Source organism: Bufo gargarizans, chromosome 4 (genome assembly GCF_014858855.1).
Source record: "Bufo gargarizans isolate SCDJY-AF-19 chromosome 4, ASM1485885v1, whole genome shotgun sequence".
Lineage (NCBI taxonomy): Eukaryota > Metazoa > Chordata > Amphibia > Anura > Bufonidae > Bufo > Bufo gargarizans.
This window is the reverse complement of record NC_058083.1, coordinates 529813126-529818932: the sequence shown is the minus strand read 5'-3', so window position 1 is coordinate 529818932 and position 5807 is coordinate 529813126. Positions and strand designations below refer to the sequence as shown.

Genomic DNA, 5807 nt, shown 5'->3' with positions numbered 1-5807 from the left:
TATTGAGTGATCTTTTCATATTGCTCATTATAATTCTTGTTTTTGTACATAATGTATATCTTTTAGTCAGGTTTCTTAAAGAGAATATTAAAAACAATGTCCTTCTAATTGTGGTGAAACATCAAAAATAATATAGAACTGACCAGCCAGATCTGTCCATAAGACTGCAACAATAAGTGGGTGAGGAACCACTGTGTCCACCAAACGGTTTGTCTTTGGGCTAAGCCTACGATTGTTATCCTGGCAGTCCCCTGGTATTCACACTTTAACCCTGATACAGGGATCTGGAATTCACTATAGGGGTGCCACCAGGCAGCTACCTCCTGGAGTAGTCCTGTTTGGTAGATAGCTGACCCACAGGAGTCAGAAACACCGGTGCGTGGCAGTGAGGGATCACGCAAAACTTGTAACAGGACAAGGTCAGGGCAGCAGAGTTTGTGCAAATCTGAGAAAAAAGTCCAAAGGTTAGGCAGGCCTCTCAGAGTCAATATGGTGATTAGGCACGGGTTGGGTGGCAGAGGGTCAGAATTAAGTAAAGTCTGAACCTGGACAGAGAAGCGGATTTTAGCATAGACTCTGGGCAACCCTCTGTCCGCTCAAAGTAACAAGAAAGCAGCAGACATAACAAGAAGGAAAGGTCCATAGGATACTTGCTAAGAGAAGTTTGAACCCCAAAATTAATAGAGATTGTCAGGTAGGGGAGGGAAGACTGCAGCCCTAAATTCCACCCACACCTCTGTCCCTGCCTACGTGCACAGTCCGTCCTAACCAAAGGTGTACAACTGGATGACAGTCCCTAGCTTGTGTACGTGCAGGGGCTTAAAGGAACAGAAACAAATGGAGAAAACAATAAACAAAGTGACAGGCAGGCACGCTATATCAATAGAAGCAATGAAACCTAGGTCAAGGGTAGGAGGTGCGCAGGCACACAATAAACAGAAAATGAAGTCCGTACAAACCAAGGTCAAAGCGGGAGTTAGCGACAATACAGGGGTTAACACAATATCTGAGTCAAAACAAGCCAAAGTCAGGAGCCAAGAGGTTGCGTCAAATCCAAGGGGTTTACAAGGTCAGGGTCAGAGCAAGCTGAGGTCAAAACACGCAAAAGTCACAATCTAGATACGCTGGTGAAGGTAATAAAGACCAATCACAGGCAACCTGTGTCCAGTAGGCTGCCTGTTTAAATAGCTCTGACTGGTGAGTCACATGACGTAGCCAGCATCACGTGACTCAAATTACACAGCCGAGCGCCGATTCATCATTATCGGCACTCAGCTCCCCTGCTGCTCGTTGTCTAGGGGACGGAGGACGCCGGCCATGCTGAGGAGGTGTGCGCGGCCGGATCTTCCCCGCCCCCTGGTCCCCATGTAGACGAGGTCTTCACCCGCGTTCTCGCTCCGCTAGGCGCTGCGAAGGAAGAACACGCCGCATGCTACCTGTGGCAGAGATATTAGTTTTACAAATTAGCATGCATAAGAGTAGGTCTAGGTAAAGTCTAGGAGGCACATAGACCTCATGAAATGGCAGTATACTGTGAGACAAGCTTTAGCTGATGCCAGCAAAGGACTCTCCCAGCCCAAGTCGCAGTCCACGACGTAGTCTTGGATTGGCAGTGGCCACTCTAAAACATGTGTCAAACACAAGGCCCGCGGCCTTATTTTTTGTGGCCCGCCAGTGATATGGGCGGCTGATGAGAAATTAGACCTGTAATATGTGTAAGTAGTGCTGCAACAGTGGGACTCCTGTGAGCAGCACGCTGTTGCAGTGTAGTCACTATGCTCACGTATATGTACACTCCCCAATCCCATCTCGGCCGCTTAAGAATTACATCCATGATATTTAGTGGTGCCAGAGCCGGTCGACATGATTGCTGAGTGGCCAGGACAGGCTCGATGAGCAGATATCATTGCCAGGCGCTATTTTCTTTTTGTGCCCGTATTGAGCAGGAATGGAGAAGGTAAATACAACTGGTAGCAGCTAGCTCTCTGGGGGAAAAATGGCAGCAGGCTCTTTGGGGCCTATGTAGTAGCAGTATCTTTGTGTGTGTGGGGGGGTCTGATGACAACCTCCATGCTGTTTTATGGATTGCTACAATCTTCTTGCTTAATCTTCCCCAGTTAATGGCTGGCTAACGTGGGGTTCTTAAAGCACCTTCCCCTGAGGGAAAGTACCTGAGCATTAGGAACTGCAAAGTGAGCAACTCAACTGTAAACTTACACCGCGTAGGTTGAAAAGTGTTCAGCACAAAAGTCCAGAATCAAAACCTCTTGTCCAGTGACAGATGTTTTGGAGATGGGAACAGGTGTGTGGCTCATGGAACCCTCCATCAAGTCACTAAAAAAATGATGTCACACTCACCAGTGGGTCTCCTAACATTAGAGGGGCTGAAACCACAATGTGAGCTGGACACAATCGTGTATAGACTGTCTAACAAGTTAATAAAGCTTTCCCACCCTGCAAAAAACGTTGTGTGTTTCCTAGAAGACACCTCCACCCAGTCTTTCTTCATTATAAATGAGAGCTTTTCAAGAAATAACTTGATGCAGGTGTGGACTGCATCTATCTCAGAACTTACCTACAAAGGAATGAACATTATGGAGTGGATACCTGAAGTGGAATCCACATTCCAGACCTGCAAGCAGACCTCCTCAGCCTCGATTTTGCATTGCCTGTATGTCTGTAAGCAGCTCTTAGAGGAACACAACCCAAATAAGGTGCAAGCTTATGACCATCAAAATGAGTATAAGCTCATATATTTCACCACCATGTAATACTCAAAGTACATGTGCCTATGGTAGAACACATTACAAGTCCCTATCAAGAACTACCAGACCGCATAGAGTTATTGGTCCATTTTAATAGCAAAATTCATAAAGAAACAGTCCATATATTAAAACCAACCAAACAATTTCTCAAAAATTGTATTCGCCGGTTCGCCAAATTTTTCAAAAAGATTTGCTTTGATCCTAATTTATTCTCGGCAAATTACATTAAAAAAATAGCTATTTCCTGGCTGCAGAGAGCCTTTAATGGGGTGTAGAACACTGTGCCTTGCAGTAACACGCATAGGGAGTGTGCTGGGGTAGTGAAATAATACTGTGAGTCAGCATGACATGCAGATGACAGGGGTCGCTCTTAGAATCACTGCACACTTCACTTATTTGGGCAGTCATGGGGCCAAAACTGACCAAATAACTCAAGTATGAACTCAGCCTCACAGGTCGAAGTTAGCATCAAGAAGAAGCGCACTCATTTTACACCTTTGTCAGCTCATTCCTCATTGATGTCTACAGAACCTGTTCTGCTTAACGCTTATCTAAGTAATGCCCCCCGATAGATTGGAGAGGGTGTCAGCAGTAAGTTTTGTTTCCCCATTGTGAGCCGGGGAAAAAAAAAACGGGGGGAGGAGACTAGCTGAGGCCTGCGAAGTATAGGATGACGGTGGTAGTGATGGTGAAGATGATGGTGGTTGTGAGTCACTGGGAGGTTAGCACTGCAGGAGTTATAGGCTGTTAGTCAAACACAGGCGCCTGAGGCGGAGTGATCTGAAGTGAACGGGACGTAGTGGAGGAAGTAGGTCCGCACTGGAAGAGCGAGACACGGTGCTTGTGCGGTTTCTGTGCTGCAGACTGTAGTCCCCATAGTGTCCAGTAAGCAATACCGCAGATAGACGCAGGCTGGTGTGAATTAGTTTGCATTTGTGTGCAGGGTTAGTGCATAGTGTATTACCTATATTGGTGCGCTGCTCTACTGAAAGTGCTGCGCCCTCAATCCGCAGCACACACACACACGCCTCTGTTCCCGCCTGTGCAGTTGCAGTGTGCTCTGATAAGGAGGTTGTCACATAAGCGGGCCGTGTGTGAAACGTGCTGCCGGGCTCTGCCTCCTTAAAGTGACTATTCCTGAGCGGACCATAACAACAAAAAAGGAGGACTTCTGGCCGGTCGTCCTGGCCTTGCACCAGACGGAGGACCAGGAGTCTAAAAACTGGACTGTCCGGCCTAAAACCGGATGTCTGTTCACCCTAGACAATCATCTGCAGAGAAGGGCCATAGAACTGTCAGTGTCACTTCTGACAATGCTGAATTTTTCAAAACTTAACTGTTTCCAATTAAAAACTTCTGGAAAACAGGATCCGAATCCTCACAATCACAACATGCTCCATACACAACTTCAAGTGAATTCAGTAGCACCTGAAGCTTTCAAAGCCTCGATTCGAAAGGAAACTGGCCAACCTCAATCAAAAAGGCATTGCTGGATGAATTTAGTTGTTCTTTAACTTTGATTCTTCTGTCAGTAAGCATGTCTAATTCAACCACATCTGAACATTCTCGAATGAGTTCCTGGGCAAAGCTTTATTTTTTCCAATTCTTCTCTAAAATATTTAAAGAAGATTTGAGCAGACAAATGTCCCTGACCAACAACCTTAACAGCTTCCAGAAGATCATCAGCCACCCTCGTGTTGTTATTTTCACTTCTAAGAATTTTAAGTATATCAATCTTGGCTGCTAACGGTTTTAACTTGCTTCCTCCTGCAGACACCAAACGCACTTCCAGTTCATGAATGTGGTGAAATGTTTTATTTGAAACAGCCTTTTTTGGGACAATTGATGGGTGATTGTAGACCTACTTTTGCTGTATAGACCGAATTACATGGTGGTGAAATTTTTTATGTGAAAATTGGTTGGTAGATGTAACTATGGTCAAGGACAATATATGTCCTTTACAGCCCAGTGGGTAAATGTAGTACCTACCCAGCCACACCAGCAACATGGCCACGTGAACCCTGCTTCCGCCTCCACGTTCTCACGCCATTTGTCCTGCGACAATGACCGGCTCTGCATCCTCATCCTCCACTGTGTCCCCAGCCTCCACTGCAGGGACAATTTACAGTGCTCAGCAGCACCATGAAAGAGTCTGATGAATACAATCCAACAGCGCACAGTGAAGTGAAACATGAAATTGAAACCATAAGGAACAAGATATTCTTTGGGATACAGCGTGAACAAGAAGAATATGCATTATTAAGCAATTTGGCCCAGAAGTGGTTTCCTGACCTACCTCTAATCTACTCTGATGTAGGAATAACCAGGTACATGAATTCATGAGGTCTTCTAACAGGTAGTATGGAGTTGGTGCTGTTTGATGCCAAACCACTGAATGAACTTAGCAGCAAACGCCCACTGGTATGCACACAAATCCAGATCCAAAAAGTTTTACTCAAGGGCTATTCTGTAGGTGTGGATACAGGAGAACAAGTGATTGTGAGGGCGTCAAAATATCACAAAGCTTAGTTACAACAGAAAGAGGAATCTGGGATTTTGCAACTTCTTTACTTGTATTTTTGCAACTTTGATCCAGTGGTATACCTCATGGTTCATTTTTATCCTGGCAAAAGCTTGGGCTGTATTCAAGGCAACAATAAATTGAGTTCAGACGAGATTGTGAACGTGATGAGAGGGGTTGCACATGGCTTGCATACACTACATGCCTCCAACATAATTCTTGGATCTCTACAATACAATAAGTAAATAAAAAGAAAATTAAAACACTCCTAACGCCGAATTTTTTTTTTTTCTACTGAAATACTCCACTAAAGGCTTTACCACATATAAATGCGGCGCTGAACGCCAAATATATTTTTCTTGTTCTACTCAAATACACCACTAAAGGCTTTTCAACAGATAACTGCAGCGCTAAACACAGAATTAATTTTTCTTTTTGCACGTACAGTCGTGGCCAAAAGTTTTGAGAATGACACAAATATTAGTTTTCACAAAGTTTGCTGCTGAACTGCTTTAGATCTT

General features: G+C 44.8%; 1 protein-coding gene across 1 annotated transcript in view; it reads left to right on the top strand.

Moving 5' to 3' along the window:
* The window catches only part of LOC122934737 (oocyte zinc finger protein XlCOF22-like), a 676648-nt gene that overhangs the window by 110513 nt on the left and 560328 nt on the right, over positions 1-5807 (top strand). The window lies entirely within an intron of this gene.